We start from the raw sequence: 26,179 nt of genomic DNA, 5'->3' as shown, positions 1-26,179 counted from the left end.
AGAAGTAGCTGAAGTCATTCTCCAATGTCTAACCAGGGAAGACATACTAGCAGAAGGGCAAATCCAGAGCCCAGTACTTGCCTTGGAGTATTTGGCCTGTCTGTACACAACAGAGAGAAATCATTGTGAAGTATGTTCTCAATATGGACTGCTGAATGGTGCCAATGAGTCTCAAGGATTCGCTTTTGTGTATTTTGAGAGAATAGATGACTCTAAGGAGGCTATGGCAAGGGCAAATGGAATGGAGCTGGATAGTAGAAGAATTCAGGTGGATGATTCTATTACCAAGAGAACACACACACCCATACCAGGCATCTACATGGGCAGAACAACTCATAGTGGTGGTGGTGAAGGTGGTGGCAGATGTCGAGATTCTTACTATGATGGAGGATATGATCATGGATATGACACATATGAAGACTATGATTACCAGTACAGAAGATGATCACCTTCTCCTTATTATAGTAGATATAGATCACAATCAAGATCTCATTCCTATAGCCCAAGACGCTATTGATAATGAAATGGTTACAATGAAGGACATTTTTTCCTCTTTATCTTCTTTTTTCTCTTTCTTTTAATTCTGGATTTCCTCAAGCTTCTGATTCTTCCTACTCTTTAAGAAGAAAAAAAAAATCTTTGGTTTATTTAGTATCTTCATTATACTCCTAAAGATGTTAACTGTTGTCATTTTGAGTAGTTAAAAATCTTGAAGGCCGGGCGCGGTGGCTCAAGCCTGTAATCCCAGCACTTTGGGAGGCCGAGGCGGGTGGATCACGAGGTCTAGAGATCAAGACCATCCTGGTCAACATGGTGAAACCCCGTCTCTACTAAAAATACAAAAAATTAGCTGGGCATGGTGGTGCGTGCCTGTAATCCCAGCTACTCAGGAGGCTGAGGCAGGAGAATTGCCTGAACCCAGGAGGCGGAGGTTGCGGTGAGCCGAGATCGCGCCATTGCACTCCAGCCTGGGTAACAAGAGCGAAACTCCGTCTCAAAAAAAAAAAAAAAAAAAAAATCTTGAGCATGCCGGGCGCGGTGGCTCATGCCTGTAATCTTAGCACTTTGGGAGGCCGAGGTGGGTGGATCGCCTGAGGTCAGGAGTTCAAGACCAGCCTGGCCAACATGGTGAAACCCAAAAACAAAAGAAAGAAAGAAAGAAAAAAAATCTTGAGTATAAAAGGAACCCTAGTGTTATGCTTCATAAATTTTCTTTTTTTGCTTTTACTAAGATAAACTCCTAGCTAATCAAATAAGAAATTATCTTTTTAAAGTTTCTTTTGTGTTAGATATTGCATTAGAGATGTGCATTTATGAAGAACTCCTTTTTACACTTTCTTTTGGGGAAGACAGTAATACATCAAGTAGTTCAGTCATGTCATGTTTGTCTGGGGTAGCATGGAACAGTTAAGTGGTTAAGTGCAGAAAGTCTGAAGCTATAAAAGAAAACACATGGACATTTCTTTTGAAGAATGGAATTTTTGAGCCCTAAAAATTAAGTCATTTTTTTAGAGGTGAAAAGCTTGCAGACTCCTATAAAACATGTTTTATTTAAAATACATCTGTTAAAGCTTTGGCTGGGCACAGTGGCTCTTTCATGTAATCCTAGCACTTTGGGAGTTGGAGGCAGGTGGATTGCCTGAGCTCAGGAGTTCGAGACCAGCCTGGGCAACACGGCAAAACCCTGTCTCTACTAAAAATACAAAAAATTATCTAGGCATGGTAGTGCATGCCTGTACTCCCAGCTACTCGGGAGGCTGACCCAGGAGAATCACTTGAACCCAGGAGGCAGAGGTTGCAGTGAGCTAAGATTGAGCCACCGTACTCTAGTCTGGGTGACAGAGCAAGAGTCTGCCTCAAAATAAAATATATCAGTTAAAACTTAAAAACTGGACTCCAGCGTCGACCGCGCCTCTGGCCAGCTGTATCTGAGGTCGACCAGCAGGCCACCAGGGGCAGTCCCACTAGGACCGCGATGAGGGGTTGGACGCGGCGGCGCCTCTTTCCCCTAGGCCCACCTCCTCCTTTGGTCGTAGCTGGGACTGCCCACGACCGACTTCTTCTATTTGCTTTTCAGCCCTACTTTCAGTTTGCACTCACAGGTCTGAGAGGCCGGTCTCAAACTTCCGACCTCGTGATCCGCCCTGACCTCATGATCATGGCTCACGCCAGCGTCGACCACCCCTCCCACGGACTCAGGTGATCTCAGCCTCCAAGTAGCTGAGAGTAAGCCCAGGAGGTGGAGGTGATGTCGACTGACAGCTCGAAATGATCTCAAACTTGCGCTCCAGCCATCCCCCCACGTCGGCCTTCCAGACTGCTGCGATGACAGGCGTGAACACTGAAAGGGCCTGGCCATATTTGTCTTATGTATTTCTTTCCAGTCCTTGTTTCCAGTCCAGATGCATAGTTGATAGTACTGGCGTTGCAAACAAAGACGATTTTCACACACATCTCACAATCCTGCCTTTTCTTTCCAGTGCCACAAGCCCCATCGAGAGTCCGTGCCTGATCTCTGATCGTTTTATATAGTGTAGAAAGCGTTGGCGTTGGCCGTGTGCACCCGCCTTTTTTTTTTTTTTTTTTTTTTGACAGAGTCTCTCTCTCTGTTGCCCAGGCGCAACCCCAGCCTCTCAGTTTCAAGCGATTCTCCTGCCTCAGCCTCCACAGCAGCTGGGACTACAGGCGCCTGACACCACGCCTGGCTAGTTTTCCTATATTTAGTAGAGACGGGGTTTCACCACGTGGACCACGATGGTCTTCACCTCTTAACCTTGTGATCCTTCCGCCTCGGCCTCCCGAGGCTTTGCCAGTGGGATTGCCATGGAACAGGCATGCATGCTGCAAACTGACAGGGCTTTCCAGATCCATGTCCTGGCAGATGTCTCTGGCTCAGCGTCCCCCATTGGCTGCCTGACTTTTATTATTATTATTTTTTTTTTTTTCCTCTCTTTTAAGCCAGGCTCACCTTCCCACCCATGTTGCTCAGTTGCTCAGGCTGGCCTCAAACTTATGGCCTATTTCAACTTTAGTATTATTATTGTTGATGTTGTTCCTATTATTTTTGCGAGGTATGTGGCGGAAGCTACTGCTACTTAGCTGTGTAGGGAAACTCTGTTCTTAGGACAAATTTTCATACTCCGTGAAAATTTCCCCTTCAAACGAGCATCTCTTGAAAGATGGAAACGATTTTAAAAATAAAGAGAAAGGAAAAAAACCTTAAAAACTAAAGTATGATTTTTTTTGTTAAATTTATTGAAGTTTAGGTATTCCTTTAATCAATGAAGGACAATCCTTATTTACTACCTAGAACAACCATATATATATATATATATATATATATATATATATATATATATATGGTGTGTTCTTAGAAATTTTGGTATTGGAACAATAGGTAAGGAGTTTATCATATAGTATAGAATCCTTAGAAGAAACATGTGGGGAAAAGAAGTCTCCTTTCAAATAAAAGTTAATTTATTTTGAAAAAATAAAATAAAAAGACCCAAACTACTGAATTGTCCATTATAGGAAAAAAGTCATCAGGAAACAGACTAATGCAATCTCAAGCTGCACTAGAAATGTCCAGAATAAGGAGAGTGGAGATTATCATGTTCTGTACTATACTGATGAACTGCATGGTCCATTTCAACCAACCTTCCCTGGGCACCTACTATTTGCCAGACCACAGTGAAATACTGTTTTCAGTTTCAGTTCATAACACATATTAACAAACAAAAACATATTCAAGAGGAAAAAAAACGCCAGGCACGGTGGCTCACGCCTATAATCCCAGCACTTTAGGAAGCCAAGATGGGTGGATTACTTAAGGTCCAGAGTTCAAGACCAGCCTGGCCAACATGGTGAAACCCCAACTCTACTAAAAATACAAAAATTAGCCAAGTGTGGTGGCAGGCATCTGTTATCCCAGCTACTCAGAGGGCTAAGGCAGGAGAATCACTTGAACCCAGAAGATGGAGGTTGCAGTGAGCCGAGATTGCACCATTGCACTCCAGCCTGGGCAACAAAGACTCAAAAAAAAAAAAAAAAAAAAAAAAAAAAAAAATATATATATATATATATATATATATATATATAGTGCCATAAGGAAAAAAACAGGTAGTCAAAATCAATGCTGCTTAATATATACAATCAAAACAAGACAAGAATTGGATAAGAAGGCGGCTGAGGGTGACTGCACCAATAAAAACCTCCCTTTCCCAGTTCCTGGACCTGAGCCAGTTTTCAGGTCTAGACTCATACATATATACACACACACACACACATATATATATATATGTGTGTGTGTGTGTGTGTGTGTGTAAAATGATTCCCAAGTCCATCCCCAAAGGAACCTATGGCCATTTACTCAGACAACTATAAAGTAGGGAAAGGAAAATACCCAGACATTTCAAAGACTATGGGTTACAGAGTCTGATTTGATATTGGTATACAGAAACATGGAGCATCACTGTGGCCCTATTACAGGAGTAGGAATACAGGAACCAAGTAATAAATGGAATTCTGGGCAAAGTCTAGCTTATACTGGGTCCACTGGTCCACAGACCTACCCAGCAGTCCTTTCTCTAATCCTTTAATGTATAAATGGGTTGGCATACTTGGCAGTTGGGTAACTCCCACCCTGGATCTTTGACCTGTGGAGTAAGAATTATCACACAGGAAATGGCCAAGTGAAACCTTCTGAAAATATCTCTCCATCCCCTGTGTGTAAATCAAAACCAAAATTGTGTAGGGGGCAGAGGTAAAGGGAATGGCAATGATTAGTGTCACCTTTAAGGATCTCAAAGATTCAAGGGTAGTAGTCCCTAAATATATCAATTTAATTCAAAAGTCTGGCCCCTGCAGGAACCAGCTGGATCTACCACAAGCTCAAACAAGTAGCAGCCATGACCACACTGCCATGCTAGATGTAGTATGTTTTTTTACAGCAGATAAATATAGCCTTGGGGTCATGGCATGCAGCCATTTATATGGCAAATAAGTGCCTTTCTATCCTAATCAGAAAAGAGAATCAGAAACAGTTCACTTTCACATAGAACAAACAAGATAATGCATTTATGGTTTTGCCTCGGGGCTATGTTAACTCCACTCTATCATAATATAGTCTGCAGAGATCTGGACTCAGAACAGCACATAGATCCATTACATCAATAATATATGTTGATCATGCAAGATGAGCAAGAGGTGGCTAGCATGCTGAAGGACTTGGTGAGGTATATGTGTTCCTGAAGGGGTAAAGAAAAACCCTACAAATATTCAGGGATCTGCCATTTCAATGAATTTTGAAGAGTCCAGTGGTCACAATCACACCAACACATCCCCTCCAAAGCAAAGGACAAATAGCTGCATCTTGCATCCCTGACTATGATGCAAGGAAGCACAATGTCTGGTAGGCTCCTTCAGATTCTAGAAATAACACATTCTATACACAGGAATACTGCTGTGGCCCATATACTGGTAGACATGAAAGGCTGCCAGTTTTGAGTGGGGGCAACAACTCTGCAGCAAGTCCACACTGTAGTGCAAGCAATCCCTATGTGGTTGGAAGTACAAATGGTGGGAAAAGATGCAGTGTAGAGTTTATAGAAAGGAAGAGAATAAAAATGCAGGCCCCGGCCGGGTGCGGTGGCTCAAGCCTGTAATCCCAGCACTTTGGGAGGCCGAGGCAGGTGGATCACGAGGTCAAGAGATCGAGACCATCCTGGTCAACATGGTGAAACCCTGTCTCTACTAAAAATACTAAAAATTAGCTGGGCATGGTGGCGTGTGCCTGTAATCCCAGCTACTCAGGAGGCTGAGGCAGGAGAATTGCCTGAACCCAGGAGGCGGAGGTTGCGGTGAGCCGAGATCGCGCCATTGCACTCCAGCCTGGGTAACAAGAGCGAAACTCCGTCTCAAAAAAAAAAAAAAAAGAAAAGAAAAAGAAAAACAGCTCCTGGTGTGCAACTATATCCTAATAAGAGATGGAATGCTTCATCACTAGGCACCATGTGTCCAGATTTTCCATAATGAGCTGCATTCACTAGGACTCACAAGGTCATAAAGCCAGGTGAGCTCAGCAGCAATCCATTATAAGATAGAAATGGCACATCAAGGATGAAAATGAAACAGAACTAAAGGGCACAAGGAAACTGTTATAAGTGGGCAGCCAAGACTTCCCTGGCACCCACCGCACCAGCACCCCTTTCTCAGCTCACATCTATAGCTGTTTGGGGTATCCCACATGACCAACTTAAGGAGAAAAAAGCCAAAGCTTTGCTTATAAGTAGGTCAACTCAGTGTGCAAATGAAAGCTGTAAAAAACAAGTTCATTATAGCCACACTTAAGGGTGACCTTGACAATGAAAAGGGAAAATCTTAACAGAGCTTTGAGTGGTGCACCTGGTTATGAATTTTATGCAGAAAGAAAAACAGCCTGGGGTGAGAATATATAGATTTATGGGCAATGGCAAATAGACTGGCCAACTGTTCAGAGACCTTTAAGGAGAAGGACAAAGGCAAGAGGTATGGGTAGAGGCAAATGAATGAACATACGGGAGTGGATGTGAAGTATGAAAATCTTTGTTTCATGTGTTAATGTCCACCAGAAAGTATCCAACACGGAAGAGCCACTCAACAGCCAAGTGGACAAACTGACTCAACTAGCTGACATAGGTCACCCAGAAGGGGCATGATGGGGACATGAATGGAGAGGTCACTGTGGCAGAAATAGAGACGGAAGCAGAGAAGGAGATACGGACTCCCATTTACCAAGGCCAACTCTGAACACCCAACCTATGAGTAACAAAGACCAACACCAAGCCCCGATATAGCATTATGCCTCAGGCAAATCAACAGGCTATTAAGTGGCAAGCTGACTCCACTGTGCCTCTTCCATCTTGGATGGGCCAGTGATTGGTCTTCACAGAAAGACACTCATTCCAGGTGTGAGTTTGCCTTTCCTGTCCACAGAGACCTAGCCAGTACCACTAAATATGGACTTACACAGTATTTAATCAGCAGACATGGAATCCAGCCAAAGGAATCACTTCATAGTGAAAGATCTGTGGCAGTAGGCTCATAACCATGAGCCCCAGCAGTCATGTCCACAACAGCTCCATACAAAAGCACCCAGTCTTACAGAGTATTAGAATAGCCTGCTGAAGGCACAGCTAATGTACTAGCTCAGAGACAAAAATGGTGTGTTCTCCTCTTGTATGCAGTACGTGTGCTGATTCAGAGCTGGGTCCCCAGTAAGAATACATGGATCTGAGAGCCAAAAAATGGAAAGAGAAAATAACCCCTACTTGTCATCATTCCCAATAATCTAGTTTGTGCTTTCCAACTCTGCAATGTGGGGCTCTATGAAGTTAGAGGTTCTGGTACCCAAAGTGGGCACACTTTTGCCAGGAGACACATCAAAGGTCACAATAAACTACAAGTTACAGCTGCAGCCTGAATATTGAGTACTCCTTGTGTCCAAGGACCAGAAAGTAGTAAAGAGAATGCCCATCTTGGCAAGATTAACCTTCATGCTCAGGAGAAACCAGGACTGCTATAACGCAATGGGAACAAGGAGTATATGTGGGACTCAGATGATTCCCTAGGATAAGACACCACTTAGTACTCTTTGCCCAGTTGTGACTATAAATGGACAAATGCAATCACTCCAGTCTGAGAAGAGTATGGTTCTCAGACTCGTCAGAAATGAGGATTTGGGTCATACCACTAGGTAAACAACCAACACCAGCAGAAATGACAGCTGAGGGCAAGGGCAATTTAGATAGTATAGTGGAGATGGCTCTAGAACCTTGTGGCTTAGAGACCAGCTACAGTGATGAGCCTGAGACCTGTCTCACTAATCTCTGTCTACATTTCTTCCCTTGGAGGAGATGTTCTCAGAAACTGAAGACATGGATCTGCGCATCACAAGAAATGAACTGTGTCAGTCACTGGATCTTCCTTCAAAAAGGAATTGCCATTCAGGTCCAAGGAGTATGGTTAGCTAACAGCCTCTAGCTGCAGCATGTCCAGAATTCATCTCAGCTTCCCAGTCATCATAATACCATCCTTGGGCAGCTCTAGCCAGTGACTAAACATGGTGGGTGTACCAGAATCTGGCCATTTCTGCCCATGCAGGACTCCTCTAGCAGGCAATATGTGCTCTGAAGTTCCCTGTTAGGTTGACTGAGATTTTTCAGATCCACATCACAGACTGAGGCTCTCCATAACCAATTCTGCTTTCTCCTCAGTTCCTTTCACAAGCATTCCACCCCATAAAACCTCTTTCACTTCTACACCCATTTCAATGACTGTTTCCCAGGGGACCTGAACCAATACGCCATTTAATTAGTTCTTTACATCTATCAATTCATTTAACCCACTGATGTTATAATTGTTAGTCCCATTTTACAGGTGAGAAAACTGAGGCACAAAGAAGTTATTAACTTGCCCAAGATCACGAAGTGAAAGTGGAACTAAAATTTGAACCCAGACAGTTTGACTCTAGAGCTTCTAATTTAATCACTATGCTAGGGGAGACAGGATACTGTCTTGTCATCTTTCGATATTAAGATAAGAGTGATTATTTATTCTGTGTAATTTTATTTTATTTTATTTTATTTTTTGAGACGGAGTTTCGCTCTTGTTACCCAGGCTGGGGTGCAATGGCGCGATCTCGGCTCACCGCAACCTCCGCCTCCTGGGTTCAGGCAATTCTCCTGCCTCAGCCTCCTGAGTAGCTGGGATTACAGGCACACGCCACCATGCCCAGCTAATTTTTTTGTTTTTAGTATAGACGGGGTTTCACCATGTTGACCAGGATGGTCTCGATCTCTTGACCTTGTGATCCACCCGCCTCGGCCTCCCAAAGTGCTGGGATTACAGGCTTGAGCCACCGCGCCCGGCCTTGCTCTTTTACTCTTTAAAATAACACAGAATAAGCCGGGCGCGGTGGCTCAAGCCTGTAATCCCAGCACTTTGGGAGGCCGAGGCGGGTGGATCACAAGGTCAAGAGATCGAGACCATCCTGGTCAACATGGTGAAACCCCGTCTATACTAAAAACAAAAAAATTAGCTGGGCATGGTGGCGCGTGCCTGTAATCCCAGCTACTCAGGAGGCTGAGACAGAAGAATTGCCTGAACCCAGGAGGCAGAGGTTGCGGTGAGCTGAGATCGCGCCATTGCACTCCAGCCTGGGTAACAAGAGCAAAACTCTGTCTCGGAAAAAAAAAAAAAAAAAAAGAGCAAAAGGACATATACTAGAGGAAAAGGTAGATTTTTGGCTAAATATAAAAGAAATAATACTGCTAATATTCTAATAATGAGTGGAATGAGCTCCTTAAGGACATAATCAGGGCCTATCATCTGAGAGTTCAAATAGTCTTGGATATGGTGAGGATGAGACTTTAAAAAAACAGATAAACGTTGAATTACATCAGTAAAAGGTGTATTACTAAGTTCTATGTGGAAAAAATGGGTTCCACAACCAAATAAGTTTGGATAATATAGCTAGGCACAATAACTCACACTTGTAATCCCAGCACTTTGGGAGGCCGAGGTCAGGAGTTCGAGATCAGCCTGGCCAACATGATGAAATCCCATCTCTACTAAAAATACAAAAATTAGCTGGGCATGGTGGTGCATGTCTGTAGTCCCAGCAACTCAGGAGGCTGAGGCAGGAGAACTGTTTGAACCTGGGAGGCAGAGGTTGCAGTGAGCCAAGATGGTACCACTGCACTCCAGCCTGGGCAACAAGAGCAAAACTCCATTTCAAAAAAAAAAAAAAAAAAAAAAAGGCCGGGCACGGTGGCTCAAGCCTGTAATCCCAGCACTTTGGGAGGCCGAGGCGGGTGGATCACAAGGTCAAGAGATCGAGACCATCATGGTCAACATGGTGAAACCCCGTCTCTACTAAAAATACAAAAAATTAGCTGGGCATGGTGGTGCGTGCCTGTAATCCCAGCTACTCAGGAGGCTGAGGCAGGAGAATTGCCTGAACCCAGGAGGTGGAGGTTGCGGTGAGCCGAGATTGCACCATTGCACTACAGCCTGGGTAACAAGAGCGAAACTCCGTCTCAAAAAAAAAAAAAAAAAAAAAAAATGGGGGTAATACATAGCTGAAGAAAGTTAAAGAAGTTTCTTTTACTCCTCAGTCTTTAGAATACCAATGTGCATTTGCAAACTCCTACTTGAGGGATACAGTAAGCTGAAAACCCAAACTTATTTGACTAAAGAACATTTCCTCACTCCTAGGGAACACACTTTAGAAATCCTGGATGGGCAGGGAGCAGTGGCTCATGCCTCTAATCCCAGCACTTTGGGAGGCTGAGGCGGGCAGATCATTTGAAGTCAGGAGTTCAGAACCAGCCTGACCAACATGGTGAAACTCTGTCTCTACCAATACAAAAAATTAGCCAGGCATCGTGGCAAGATACGTGTAATCCCAGCTACTCAGGAGGCTGAGGCAGGAGAACTGCCCCGAAAGATGCAGGTTGCAGTGAGCTGCGACCGCACCACTGCACTCCAGCACTCCAGCCTGGGTGACAGAACAAGACTCTATCTCAAAAAATAACAAAACAAAAAAACACACTGACAAGTGACAAGATTCACAGGATGAAAAAAGAGTGTGGACTTTCTAGTCAGAGATACTTGAGTTTGAATCATGAATGTGAGCTTAAGCTTAGGAAAATCAGTAAAACTCTCCAAGCCTTAGTTCCCTCAGCTGTAAAACATGCAGCAATACAATGATCTTATAGTATCCCTAATAAGAGTTAGACATAACATATGTGAAACACTTACCAGAAAGATGACACACAGTACAGGGAAAGTTTTTATTACACAAATAAGTAATACAAGGTAAAAGAATCAAAGAACACACCATAAACCTGGAATCTTGGAAGAAGTGGATGCAAAAACAGGAGTGAGGAATGATCACGCTGGAACTAAATCATGAAGGGCTGAATGCCAAATTAAAGAATCTCAACCTTGCTTTTTAAACATTGAGCAGAAATTTCCAAGAGTGACCTCACAATAACTTCAAAAAGAATTTACCTCAGCTACTACTAAAAAAAAGGACAATTATCACCAGAATCACAAAAAGGCCTACATGATGTACTGTGAAGTTCAAGTTTCAAAATGGCAGTGTTTTATTTCAATTACCTTTTAGGGATTGTTTCTCCTGCTCAACTGAAAATTAAAAATGGAGACTGAAGTTTATATAAATCCTGATAGAATGTCTTTACAAAATTTTGACATTGCTTAGTCTATCTTTTTTTTTTTTTGAGATGGAGTCTCGCCCTGTAGCCCAAGCTAGAATGCAGTGGTGCAACCTCGGTAACTGCAACCTTCGCCTCCTGGATCCTGGTTCAAGCAATTCTCCTGCCTCAGCCTCCCAAGTAGCTGCGTTTACAGGCACATGCCACCACACCCAGCTAATACAGACGGGGTTTCACCATGTTGGCCAGGCTGGTCTCAAATTGCTGACCTCATGATCTGCCCGACTTGGCCTCCCAAAGTGCTGGGATTACAGGTGTGAGTCACTGTGCCTGGCCTATCTTCTTTTTTTTTTTTTTTTTTTTTGAGACAGGGTCTCCCCCTGTTGCCCAGGCTGGAGAACAGTGGCATGATCTCGGCTCACTGCAGCCTCCCCTTCCAGGTCACTGGTTTCAAGCAATTCTCCCACCTCAGCCTCCTGAGTAGCTGGGACTACAGGCGCCCACCATCATGCCCAGTTAATTTTTGTATTTTTACAAAAATTTAGCCACACACCCAGCTAATACAGATGGGGTTTCACCATGTTGGCCAGGCTGCTCTCAAACTCTTGACCTCAAGTGATCCACCCACCTAGGCCTCCCAAAGTGCTGGGATTATAGGTATGAGCCACTGTGCCAAGCCCTATCTATCTATCGATTGATCGATTTATTTAGAGATGAGGTTTCACTATGTTGCCCAGACTGGAGTGCAGTGGCTATTCACAGGCATGATCCCACTACTGATCAGCATGGGAGTTTTGACCTGCTCCATTCCCATCCTGGCACAGTTCACCCCTCCTTAGGCAACCTGATGCTCTCCCACTTCCAGGAGGTCACCCCCTTCCAGGAGGTCACCATACTGATGTCAAACTTAGTGTGGACACCAGATCGGCGTAGGACACTACAGCCCAGAACTGCTGGGCTCATACAATCTTCCCACCTCGGCCTCCCAAGTAACTGGGACTACAGGCACATGCCACCACACCCAGTCAATTTATTTTAATAAAGAGAATTCTGAGATAGACTCTGTTATGCTATTAAACAAATCATAAAAATATGTACAATTTACTCTTTCTTCATTTTAATAAAATGAAATCTAGCAGATAAACACCAAACCTTAACCACGAAAGGTTAGAAAAGAACCGAACCATATTGCAAACAGAAATGCGTATCTTTTCATTAATCTTACCAAAAAGGCTCCATAACTGCTGTTTTTGTAACTTTTTATGGAAAGTATGCCATCCAAAGGAACTAAAAGATTGTATAATAAACTAGAACAAGACTTTCAGTTCAAAATCACTATAGATTCTAAAAGTGAAGTGGGAAGATACTGTGGGTGATCCACTGTATGTAAAATGAAGGTCTAAAGCTTGTACTTTGTTTCCTCAAACAATGGTTCCCTGCAATATTTCCTAACCGGTTTGAAAAAAACTTTAGAAACATTAGCAAGTCATTAGTGTTGACTTTCAACTATGTCCTAAAAAACCTCATGAGAAGGCTTTAATATCTTGACTTTAATATTACCCAAAACATTGGGTAATATTCTACATATGACAAACAATGACATTTGTATTTACATAAAATTATGTGTCACTGAGAGATAATGGCACACCTGACTGCCTAGAAATGTTAACAAGAAACTGGACTGTAAATGTTTAGAAATGTTTCAGTAGAGTTAAAGAAAAAAAAAAAAAAACTAAACTAAACCTAGGCATTACAATTGCCTTTTCTTAAGAAATATTCATATTGGGGCCGGGCGCGGTGGCTCAAGCCTGTAATCCCAGCACTTTGGGAGGCTGAGGCGGGTGGATCACGAGGTCAAGAGATCGAGACCATCCTGGTCAACATGGTGAAACCCCGTCTCTACTAAAGATACAAAAAAATTAGCTGGGCATGGTGGCACATGCCTGTAATCCCAGCTACTCAGGAGGCTGAGGCAGGAGAATTGCTTGAACCCAGGAGGCGGAGGCTGCGGTGAGCCGAGATCGCGCCATTGCACTCCAGCCTGGGTAACAAGAGCGAAACTCCGTCTCAAAAAACAAAAAGAAATATTCATATTGGGGCCGGGCGCGGTGGCTCAAGCCTGTAATCCCAGCACTTTGGGAGGCCGAGGCGGGTGGATCATCCTGGTAAACGTGGTGAAACCCCATCTCTACTAAAAATCCAAAAAAATTAGCTGGGCATGGTGGCGTGTGCCTGTAATCCCAGCTACTCAGGATGCTGAGGCAGGAGAATTGCCTGAACCCAGGAGGCAGAGGTTACGGTAAGCCGAGATCGCGCCATTGCACTCCAACCTGGGTAACAAGAATGAAACTCCGTCTCAAAAAAAAAAGAAAAAAAAAAAATTCATATTGGCCAGGCGCAGTGGCTCACATCTGTAACGCCAGCACTGTGGGAGTCCGAAGTGGGCTGATCACAGTCTGCTGTTCGAGATCAGTCTGGCCAACATGGTGAAACCCCTTCTCTACTCAAAATACAAAAATCAGCGGTACATAGTGGCAAGCCCCTGTAGTAACAGCTACTTGGGAGGCTGAGTCAGGAGCATTGCTTGAATCCAGGAGGCGGAGGTTGCAGTGAGCCGAGATCATGCCACTACACTCCAGCATGGGTGACAGAGTGAGACTCTATCTCAAAAAAAAAAAAAAAAGAAAAGAAAAAGAAATATTTATATTAAGGCTGGGAACAGTGGCTCACGCCTATAATCACAGCACTCTGGGAGGCCGAGGCAAGCGGATCACTTGTGGTCAGTTCAAGACCAGCCTGGCCAACCTGGTGAAACCCCATCTCTACTAAAAAATATCAAAATTAGCCAGGCCTGTTGGCCCGTGCCTGTAGTCCCCGCTACTCGGGAGGCTAAGGCAGGAGAATCACTTGAACCTGGGAGACAGAGGTTGCAGTGAGCCAATACTGCGCCACTGCACTCCAGCCTGGGTAACAGAGCCAAGACTGCACCACTGCACTCCAGCCTGGGTGACAGAGCGAGGCTCCATCTCAAAAAAGAAAGAAAGAAATATTCATATAAATAGAAAACAGCCTTTTATATAGCTGAAGTCCTCACACCACCATTCCCATCACCACCCAATGTGGTTAATCAGTTCTATCCACCAGAGTTCACTATTTACTCAACAGGAAACTAAGAAAGAATCGCTTTTCTTTCTATTTTTTCAAGATGGGTTTCACTCTTCTAGCCCAAGCTATAGTGCAATCTCTCGGTCTCAGCTCACTGCAACTGCTGCCTCCTGGTTTAAAGCAATTCTCCTGTCTCAGCCTTCCAAGTAGCTGGAATTACAGGCATCCACCACCATGCCCACCTAATTTTTGTCTTTTTACTAGAGACAGGGATTTCACTATATTGGCCAGGCTGGTCTCTAACTCCTGACCTCAGGCAATCCACCCACAGCACCTGGCCTACAGCTTTTATCCTAAAGCCAAAACATTCCTTGTCATCAAAGAATCTGGCAATGTATCTCCAAGTAAAAGTTTCAACAATTTACCTAATGACTGTAAACAAAAGTTATTGAACAGGAGCCTGGTGGCTCACCCCTGTAATCCCAGCACTTTGGGAGGCTGTGGCTGGAGCATTTGAGGTTAGGAGGTCCAAACCAGCCTGTCCAACATGGCGAAACCTGGCCTCTACTGAAAAAATAAAAAGTTACAAACAGCAAATAGAGCCTCACCTTACCACTTCACACTCACTAGGACGGTTATAATCAAAAAAATAAATAGCAAGTGTTGGTGAAGATGTAAAGAAATTGGAACCTTAATACAATGCAGGTGGGAATGTGAAAAAGTGCAGCTGCTTTGTAAAAAGTCTGAGTTTCTGGAAAGCCCCAGCAATTCTACACCTATAAATACCCAAGAGAAACGAAAGCATATTCCCACACAATAATTTGCACATGAATGTTCACAACAGCACTATTTATAGTAGCCAAAAAGTTAGAAACAGCCCCAACTGATGAACAAAATGTGGTATTTCCATACAATGGAATATTATTCAGCAATAAAAAGAAATAAAGTATTGACACTTGCTACTGAACCCGAAAACAATTATGCTAAGTAAAAGAAATCAGTGGACAGAAGGAGGGGGCATATCCAAGGGAGGTTGGAGCCACTGCCCTCGCCATGACCCGCGGTAATCAGTGAGAGCTCACCCGCCAGAATAATAAAAAAAGCAGAGCGACTCGGTTATGGGAAAGTGCCGAGATGACGGGCTTTCTGCTGCCGCCTGCAAGCAGAGGACTCAGAGATCATTCAGCAGAAGCAGAAAAAAGCAAACGAGAAGGAGGAGGAACCCAAGCAGCTTTGTAGCTTCATGTCCAACCGTCTTGCCCTTTGCCTGTGTGCCTGGACCAGTCCCACCATGCTCGCATTTCCTCCTGCATTGCTCACAGGTCCCAGCACCGATGGCATTCCCTTTGCCCTGAGTCTGCAGCGGGTCCCTTTTGTGCTTCCTTCCCCTCAGGTAGCCTCTCTCACCCTAGGCCACTCCCGGGGATGAGGGGGTTACTCCTTCCCAGCGTTTTTTTTTTTTTTTTTGAGACGGAGTTTCGCTGTTGTTATCCAGGCTGGAGTGCAATGGCACGATCTCGGCTCACCGCAACCTCCGCCTCCTGGGTTCAGGCAATTCTCCTGCCTCAGCCTCCTGAGTAGCTGGGATTACAGGCACGGGCCGCCATGCCGAGCTAATTTTTTGTATTTTTTAGTAGAGACAGGGTTTCACCATGTTGACCAGTATGGTCTTGATCTCTTGACCTCATGATCCACCCGCCTCGGCCTCCCAAAGTGCTGGGATTACAGGCTTGAGCCACCGCGCCCGGCCCTCCCAGTGTTTTTATTCCTGTGAGGCTCACCCCAAAGTATTAAAAGGAGCTTTGTAAAAAAAGAAAGAAAGAAAGAAAGAAAGAAAGAAATCAATCAATCAATCACTATCATGTAATTCCACTCACATGAAATGTCCTGAATAGATAGGCAAATCCATAGAGGAAGAAAGTACATTAGTGGTTGCCTAGGGCTGGGAGAATTAGGGAGATCCTGGGAAGTGACTGCTAACGGGTACAAGTTTCTTTCTGGAGTGATTAAAATGTTCTAAAATTAGACAGCAGTGATGTTTGCACAACAGTGTGAATATGTTATACTGCTCTAACTTTTCCAGTTCTGTAAATGGGCTATTTACCATAATTTAAAAGAAAAATGTAGGTACTGCCGGGCGCGGTGGCTCAAGCCTGTAATCCCAGCACTTTGGGAGGCCGAGGCGGGTGGATCACGAGGTCGAGAGATCGAGACCATCCTGGTCAACACGGTGAAACCCCGTCTCTACTAAAAATACAAAAAAAAAATTAGCTGGGCATGGTGGCTCGTGCCTGTAATCCCAGCTACTCAGGAGGCTGAGGCAGGAGAATTGCCTGAACCCAGGAGGCGGAGGTTGCGGTGAGCCGAGATCGCGCCATTGCACTCCAGCCTGGGTAACAAGAGCGAAACTCCGCCTCAAAAAAAAAAAAAAAAAAAGAAAAATGTAGGTACTACTTAATTTATAAAATGGAAAATACTTCAGGCATTGACTATCCCTTATCTAAAATGCTTGCAACCAGAAGCATTTGAGACAGATTAAATTTAGAAGCATTTGGGACAAATTAGGATTGAGACACAAGTCTAAACACGAAATTCATTTGCTTTATATATACCTTATGCACATAGCCTAAAGGTAATTTTATACACTATTTTTAATAATTTTGTACATGAAACAAAGTTTTGGCTGTTTTGATTATGACCCATCACATGAGGTTAGGTGTGGAATTTTCCACTTGTGACATCATGTCAATGCTCAAAAAGTTTTGGACCTACAAGCATTTCAAATTTCAGACTCCTGGATTAGGGATGCTCAACCTGTAAAAACAGCACTTTTCAAATTATTTTATTAAATAAAATTTATCATTATAAAGTACAAGGCATTCTAACTCCATAATTACTTATTCTACTGACACCTTTGTTCCACCTTAATTTATCAATCTCTAATACTTCAAAATTGGATCATGCTGATTTTACTTATTAGTAGAAAATTATATAAATAATTAACAATCTTGAAAGCTCTTTTTTAAAAACTCAGAAATATATTTTCCACTTCCAGAGTCCGGTTTTACCAGGACTCATGGGACTGAACTATAGCTTTGATTTACACATTATATCATTTGATACTTATGATAATCCTGTAAGGTGGGTATTATCAGTTCCATTTTATAGAAAAGTAAATTGAGGCTTAATGGAGGTAAGAAACTTGTCCAAGTTATGTAGGTTATAATCAAAGACTGACAGGCTATAAAATCTAGTTCTAATCTACTGTAGTTTATGAGGAAAAGTCTATGTTCTGAAAACAGTTCTTAAGTGAATTTAATAAATTGAGTGTTTTTTGAAAACTAACTATATGAACTATTTCAATTCATTGCCTGCAACTATGTAATTTCCAATATTATTCTATACTGTTGTCTCTCTATCTGTGGGGGATTGGTTTGAGGAACCCATAGGATACCAAAATGTGTGGATGCTCCAATCTCATATAAATTGGCACAGTATTTGCATATAAACTATACGCATCCTCCTGTATACTTTAAATCAGGTCTAGATTACCTATAATGCCAAATACAATGTAAGTGCTATGCAAATCAACTGCTATACGGTATTGGGTTTTTATCTGTATTATTTTTATTATTGTATGATTACTTTATACACTATTTTGTGGATTTTTTGAGCCTTGGTTGATGTGACCCACAGATACAGAGGTCTGACTGTACTAATAATGTTGCTCTATATAATGCAGGTCAAGTGTTAAAGATCAATGTAAAACTCTGAAAATTAATTTGCAACAAGTGTATCCTATACACAGGGAATACTAATTTACTGGCTAAAAATGAAATGGAAAATATACTAAGATCAAAATTGTTTTCCATAAAAAAACCCAAACAATTCCAAAAGTAGATTTAGTCTTTAAAAAAAAAAAGCAACAAAGTTTTAAGTCACACAGAAATTTCAATGTCTGATTTTTGTTTTTTGCAAAAAGAGGAAAGAAATGTACATTTATTGAGCACCTTCTGTATGACAAACACTGAGCTAATTGCTTTTGGTTACTTTTTTCTCATGGAACCTGTTCTTCACAACAGCACTAATTTCAATGTCTGACTTTTGCTGGGAGGGGTACTGTTATTCCAGTAGTACATAAGAAATTCAGAATCTAAATGTCACATTGCTTTAAGAGGCGTAGTAAGGATTCCTGCTCACATCTGACTCTATACTCTACACCACATTATGCAATTAACAACCATAAAACCACATATATACACCATCCCTTTAGGAACATAAGAACTTAAGCTAAAATTCAGGCAATTATCTTTTTTTTTTTTTTTTTTTTTGAGACGGAGTTTCGCCCTTGTTACCCAGGCTGGAGTGCAATGGCGCGATCTCGGCTCACCGCAACCTCCGCCTCCTGGGTTCAGGCAATTCTCCTGCCTCAGCCTCCTGAGTAGCTGGGATTACAGGCACGTGCCACCATGCCCAGCTAATGTTTTGTATTTTTAGTAGAGACGGGGTTTCACCATGTTGACCAGGATGGTCTTGATCTCTCGACCTCGTGATCCACCCGCCTCAGCCTCCCAAAGTGCTAGGATTACAGGCTTGAGCCACCGCGCCCGGCCGCAATTATCTTTTTAACAGGCTTTGTGCCTTGCAACCAGTCTAAGGCTAGCACGTTTACAAGGTGCCAAATAAGTTTACTGAATGGAATGAAAAGTGGTAGCTTAGCAACAGAGGAAGGAATGGTATTATCTCTACTCACTCTGCCTTTCTAAATGAGTTAATATGAAACTATCACCAGGCAATATAAACAATTATTTCCTTAAAGAAAACTCTGAATCAGGAATTGGAAGAGAAAGGAATAATATATAAAAATCATTATCAATGTTCTTAAAGGGCAAGATGAGACACAGAAGACTTAAACAGAGATTTAGCACATTCCACTCAATTACAACAGTTGTCCTGTCTGACTCTGCCTTGTAACAGTTAATTATAGGTATCCTGCTTCCACAGGACAAGTTTAGCAGAGCCCTTGGTCATTTTTGTGTTTCCCAGAATACCTACAACAGGACCTGGCACTTAACAGTCAAAATTGCATAAAAATCTTTAAAAGACAGTTATACCTTTTCAGATGTATTTATCCTAAAAGCCTTGCAAGGTAAGCATAATAACTGACATATATGCATTTTAACAATGACATTGGCGTCATTAAATGCCAAGGTAAATGGCCAGGTACTCTACTATAACACCACAGCTATCACAGGAGGCTCCCAATAAATGGTTGCTGATTAGATAAGCCATCCCTCAAAATACCATTTTTCTTTCTAACATTATAACACTATTATCTGTTACTACCAGAAATGAGGTCCTTTAAGGTGGAGCTGCAAGGAAGAAAAAAAAATGAGCCGGGCGCGGTGGCCCAAGCCTGTAATCCCAGCACTTTGGGAGGCCAAGGCGGGTGGATTACGAGGTCAAGAGATCGACACCATCCTGGTCAACATGGCGAAACCCTGTCTCTACTAAAAATACAAAAAAAAAATTAGCTGGGCATGGTGGCGCTTGCCTGTAATCCTAGCTACTCAGGAAGCTGAGGCAGGAGAATTGCCTGAACCCAGGATGTGGAGGTTGCGGTGAGCCAATGCACTCCAGCCTGGGTAACAAGAGCGAAACTCCGTCTCAAAAAAAGAAAAAAAGAAAAAAAAATGCATTGCCACTTAAGATTTACAGTTTTTCTAGAAAATAAATACCTTCCTTCGGCTCAGCAAGATTAAACTTACTGTAGGAGTGATTCTCAAACTTTAGTAGGTCTAAGACTGAGGGGAGATTAATAAAAATAAAGTTATTTGGGCCATCATCATCCCCAGAATTTCTATTCAAGGGACCAAGAATCTGCATATCTTTATATATTACATATAATACCTATGTTTTATATATATATATATATATATATACACCATATATATATACCTATTTTACACACACACACACACACACACACACCCCCAAGCACTCTCAACTGATTCTAATGTTGGTGGTCTTTAGTGACACACTGAGAACTGTATTCAATCTTTTTTTTTTTTTTTTTGAGATGGAGTCTTGCCCTGTCGCCCAAGCTAGAGTCAGTGGCTCAATCTTGGCTCACTGCAACCACCACCTCCCAGGTTCAAGCAATTCTCCTGCCTCAGCCACCTGGAACTACAGGTGTGCACCACTAGCCTCAGCTAATTTTTGTATTTTCAGTAGAGACAGGGTTTCACCATACTGGCCAGGCTGGCCTCGTGATCCATCTGCCTTGGAGAGGGGCATCTTGCTTACGTTGCCCAGGCTGGACTGGAACTCCTAGGCTCAAGAGGTCCTCCCCATTCAGCCTCCTCAGTAGGCCTAGCCGCCACACCTTGCCTGAATTAGACTTTTAAAAACCTAAATTAACCTACCAAAATAACTGGTAATCAAGTCAATTTTTAACAGAAATACTTAAAATCTGACAAAAACAATGCAAGACTACAGCATCAAACACAGTAGATCTTAAAAACAAAAACGTACCATGACCAACTTTCTCCCTAGATGGAGCCCCATGCTGCATAGTCTAAGTCAGGGATCTTTTAAGTAGGTACCCATATTTTTCTGTTTTAATTGATGAATTCAACTACGGTTCCAATGCAATTTAGTAATACATTTTTATAAGTCTTATACAAATGACCGTGTAAAATGGAACAGTCAGATAATTTTAAATCTAATATACCGAAATAACTTTTTAAATCATTGTACAAGCTCATTATAAGCCTGTACCATTTACAATCTGTGAGAGTATGGGTGATTTCTCCTATTACTATTAAGACCCAACACGGTACGTTTCTATACTTCGCAAAATTTCCACAATAAGCACATTTTTTTCATGATTATAAAAGTTTTGCAAGTACCTATAAGTCTTCTAACTTTCACACACACAAGAAAACAAGAATAATCTGTAATTGCATTTCTCAAAAACGTAAATATCTGACTTACCGTATCAAACTGTAATCACTAACATTTTCAACACTAATATCAGAAGAAATCTTTTTTTTCTAAAATTTAGTATGTATCCCATTTCCTTCCGGTATTAAGGTAGCTGGCACTTAAAGAGGACTTAAAATCCTCTTGCCAACCATTCTCTGGATCTCTTTAAGTGGAACATCTTTGTACCGAACACTGAAGCATTAAAATATTTCCTCTGGCGTGTGTGTGTGTGTGTGTGTGTGTGTGTGTGTGTGTGTGTGTTGGGGTGGCGGTGGCAGACCTGTGTAAAAGACGTTTTTATAACTATGAGTGTTTATCTAGAAAACAGCATGGCAAAGATGCAATGGGGCTTTCAAGGCAGACCACGCTTAGAGGAAAGATAAAATATAAGGAGACAGGGATGAGCCACCAGCAGGTGATGAAATTTCACCTCAAGACGCAAAAGGTTGTTTTCGAGCAAGTCAGATCCACGAATGACACTCCAGGAGTACCAGGGGCTCTCTAGGTCCCGCACTCTCTGCACCCCAATTCTCACCCTGGCCTTCCTCCCCTCCCCCTCCCCCCCCCCCCACCGGGATTCTGCGGGACTCGGAATGGGACGCGGGGAAGCCAAAGCTGTTTGCAAACAGGCGTCATCTGCCTCCCTCCGGGATGTACGTACAGGGCCCGGGCTGAGAGGCTGCTTCGCTCGGCCCCGGCCCGTGCAAATCTGAAAGGCGGCCGTGCTCCTGCCGGCCCCCAGCTCCACACACCGGGCCGCGCCGGAACCGGGGCCGGAGCGAGGGCTTCCCAGCGGCGCGGGGCCTAGTTGCCCCCACGGCCTTCAGCCTCCCGGGGGACGCGGGGAGGAAGGGCTGAGGCCCCAGGACCGCGGGGTGGGGGAGGCGGCCGCAGTGGTAGAACGCCCCGTCCGCCCGGCCCGAGGGCTGCCGCCAGGGCCCCAAGAGGCGGCGAGCCCCGTACCGCGACGCGCCACACTCACCTCGAGCAGCAGCCGCCTCCGCTTCAGCATGGCCAGGGGGGTCGTCCCTGAGCCGAAAGCCTCCTCCGGAGGGCACCGGCGCGGCCCCAGGCGCCACCGCGAAACCTCCCACTACTGTAGGAGCTGCGGTCGCTGCGGCTTCGGCTGCTACTGCTGCTGAGGCCCGGCGCCCACCCAGCCGCATCGGCGCCCGGGCCGCGGCAGCCACGCGGATCCCGGAGGAGCGCCGCCGAGCCGGGCCGGGGGCGCAAGGCTGCGGCGGGACGACCGAGGTGCGGCAGGCGGGGATCCTCGGCGAAGCCTCCAGCGTCGGGGTGGCCGCTCCTGCTGCCAGCGCCGCTGGGCCACAGCGCCCCCTGGACTCCACGTCCGGCTACGGCGTCGGGACTGCGGCGGCCGCGCCGGTCACGAGCGGCAGGGAACGCTAGGGAGCGCGGCCTGGGGGCGGCTAGGGCCCGCGCTCCGTGCGCGGCGGCCCGCGGCCGGCCCGGGACTCCGCTTCCCGGGAACCGGAAGCCCCTCACTTCCCACCAACCCCTGGCGTTTCCCGCCCCCTGCAAGACCCGAGCACCTTTTCCTTCTCTCCCGAAGGTACGTGAACGTTCTCGTCACTCGGACCGGCACCTGAGAGCAGGAATGTAAGGGAATCTCTTTTGTCTCTCACGGTTTCGGGGGTGGCCGGGAGACCCCCTTCTAATCCATTTATTATGTGTCTGGATTAAAGAAGAGTGACCCAGAACAAACCTTTTTTTCAAACATACACATTCCTCTCCCAAAACAGACGAAGGAATTGTCTTTGACCTTAACTTTTTATCTACTGTGCAGGTCATTACAGAAATTTTCTACAAATACCAACCAAACCCTTAACACCTAAACCACCACTCTCACAAAACGAAAATGAAAAACTATATATATATATACACAAAGCCAGAGAAGAGAATAGCCACGGGTTGTCCTGAAATTCATAAACAACTTAAAGGTAAGCAAAGAATCACCCATCTTTTCCTAACACCCTCCTCGTCCTAACCTCTTGCCTCCCACTTCTCCACCCCTCGTCCCAGCCAAATCCTAGTAAGGCTCTGAAGGAAGGAAATTCTTACACAGTGGGGGCTATGGAATCACTCTGTTTACAGATGCCGCATATTTCATCACACTCAGCCTCCAGGGTGCAAACGTCAGAACCAAAAACAAAGAAGACTGTCAGAGGGGCAGTAGGGAAAGAAAATTCTCCAAATTTTCTGATAACCAAATTTTCCAAATACGCTTTTTTTAACAGAGTGGTGTACTAGAATAGGTAGTGACTTTGGTTTCAGACACATACCGACACTCTCAGTTCCAGTTCTGTCATGTATACAGCTTTATGACCCTGGGCAAATTATATAACATTTTTCAACCTCAGTTTTCTCCTGCCTGCCTTGCTGGTTGTTGTGAAGACTGGAGATAAAGGGGCTGGCCCATAGAAGATAAATGTTAGTTCCAATTTTTATTGCTTCCAGTACACCCTCACACCCTCTCTTATGCTCAATTTTGTACTCATCTGTTTTTGCTTCTCATTCATTCTCTCTCTCTCTGTGTGTGTGTGTGTGTGTGTGTGTAAGTGTGTTTCTATCAAAGACAGATGCTCCATTCTTCATCATCCCTACTCTGAGTGAAACTTCTCTAAATTTCACTAATGGGTTTATGTAACACCCCTCCATGGAAAAGTAGAGCTTCATACACTGGATCCTATGACATTCTGTTGCACAGCAGGTATCAGCATACAACCAATATTTTTTTATGTATAAAAATATTATAAGGGCCAGGCGCAGTGGCTCAAGCCTGTAATCCCAGCACTTTGGGAGGCCGAGGCTGGTGGATCACGAGGTCGAGAGATCGAGACCATCCTGGTCAACATGGTGAAACCCCGTCTCTACTAAAAATACAAAAAAATTAGCTGGGCATGGTGGCACGTGCCTGTAATCCCAGCTACTCAGGAGGCTGAGGCAGGAGAATTGCCTGAACCCGGGAGGCAGAGGTTGCGGTGAGCTGAGATCGCGCCATTGCACTCCAGCCTGGGTAACAAGAGCGAAACTCCGTCTCAAAAAAAAAAAAAAAAAAAAATATATATATATATATATATATATATATAAAAATAAGGCAATCTCACCTTACCTTAGGTCATGGCCTATTGATGATAAATAATAATGAGATATTACAAAAGGTCTCCAGAATCATTCATTTAATAATTGAGCAGCCACCATGGAGAAGATGTCACCTAGCAGCTCTCTTAATGAAAGCTATTCCTATATAATCCTAAGTGTGCTTTTGCCACATACTCCTGAGTCACAAAAAAAATCACTATCTCCTTTCCATAACAAGAGAAACGGGCTCAAAGGGAAACCATGATTTATCCTCACAACCATTCTACGAGTTAGGTGCTATGCTACCATCATTTTACATGTGAAATACATCCAACCTAAGGAAAAGCTGGAAGTAGACACTGAGATTCCCTTCAGTCCCCTATCTGATGCCCCAGCAGTTCTTTCAGCAGTGTCAACAAAATGCTGGGCCAGATTACGCCTGTAATCTCAGCACTTTGGGAGGATCACCTGAGGTCAGGAGTTACCAGCCCGGCCAGCATGGTGAGACCCCTTCTCTATAAAAAATATATATATGAAAAAAAAATGCTGTAAGGATCATTTGTTGCTAAAAAATTTTCAGTCAAGAGAAATGGGTCCTTCAACTGATTGAGATCATTAGTGTCGTAACCTAACATTAGCACCGTATTTTCCATGCCTAGATCACTGCCACCGCAGGAAACCTGCATTTGTTTATGAATATTCATGCAACCCAGGGCAGAGCTACTACATGAAGATGATTCATTTGTTCCCAAGACCAGTTTCCTCTTGCTTCACACTTTCTCTCCTTGTATTCAAATTCTGTTGCTGAAAGCAGCTGCCTTTATCATCACCACCTCCTCCCTGATCAGACTAGTCTACTTTAAATCTTTTCATTCTCTGTAATTTCATTTCATCGTTTTGACTCTTCCTACTCAGTTTGCCCTCTGCTCCTAAAATGCCTCTCATCTGTTTTCCTCTCTTCTACTGTAAATCTCTTGTTCATTTTAATCTACCTTGGCCTGCTGTCAATTGATTTGACTACCTGACACTCAATTTTGCATTGATTTCTACTATTAGCTAGTGACTCTGACATGTCTCTCTATTCCCAATGTGGTAGACCTCCCCACTTTGATTTTTATACTGTCTACATTATATAGAAAGCCAGTATTCCAAGAATGTTTTTTTCAACTGAGTTTAAGGTCTAGCACCCCAAGCAAAATATTCTTTGCTCTTTAAAATTCGTTTTTAAAATTCAGGCCAAAAAGATACCCATTTCCTGACTTGGTGAATGACACTATCATCCACCCAGGTGCCCAAGCCAAAAATCAGATTTATTAACTCTTGCGTCTTTTTCCTGGGCAAGTAGTTACAAAGCCTGATAAATTTTACTTTTTTGATTTTTAAATTTCTCTCCTGTCCAACTCCACTGCCACTCACTTTGGTCTAAGATATATGCTCAATAAATTGTAGGTGAACTGAATGAAGAAAAGGAAGAATGAATGAATGTATATTCTATTTGTATATAAGAATAAATACTAGGCCGGGCGCGGTGGCTCAAGCCTGTAATCCCAGCACTTTGGGAGGCCGAGGCGGGTGGATCACAAGGTCGAGAGATCGAGACCAACCTGGTCAACATGGTGAAACCCCGTCTCTACTAAAAATACAAAAGATTAGCTGGGCATGGTGGCGCGTGCCTATAATCCCAGCTACTCAGGAGGCTGAGGCAGGAGAATTGGCTGAACCCGGGAGGCGGAGGTTGCGGTGAGCCGAGATCGCGCCATTGCACTCCA

At 43.8% G+C, this 26,179-nt stretch overlaps 1 protein-coding gene and 1 pseudogene across 4 annotated transcripts in view; one reads left to right on the top strand and one right to left on the bottom strand.

The window, feature by feature from the left end:
* ZFYVE9 (zinc finger FYVE-type containing 9) overlaps positions 1 to 22,605 on the bottom strand; it is a 227,987-nt gene extending 205,382 nt beyond the window's left edge. For all 4 annotated transcript variants that reach the window (XR_012512411.1, XR_012512412.1, XM_039473682.2 and 1 more), the window contains exon 1: positions 22,291 to 22,605. The gene's annotated coding sequence lies outside the window, so the exon portion shown is untranslated. The remainder of the gene's footprint in view (positions 1 to 22,290) is intronic.
* LOC101039104 (transformer-2 protein homolog alpha pseudogene) lies at positions 23 to 517 on the top strand (annotated as a pseudogene).
* Positions 22,606 to 26,179: the final 3,574 nt, after the last annotated feature.

This window comes from Saimiri boliviensis, chromosome 11 (genome assembly GCF_048565385.1).
Source record: "Saimiri boliviensis isolate mSaiBol1 chromosome 11, mSaiBol1.pri, whole genome shotgun sequence".
In the NCBI taxonomy this organism is placed as follows: Eukaryota; Metazoa; Chordata; class Mammalia; order Primates; family Cebidae; genus Saimiri; species Saimiri boliviensis.
Note: the sequence above shows the minus strand (reverse complement) of the source record. Positions and strands in the feature narration are given on the sequence as shown.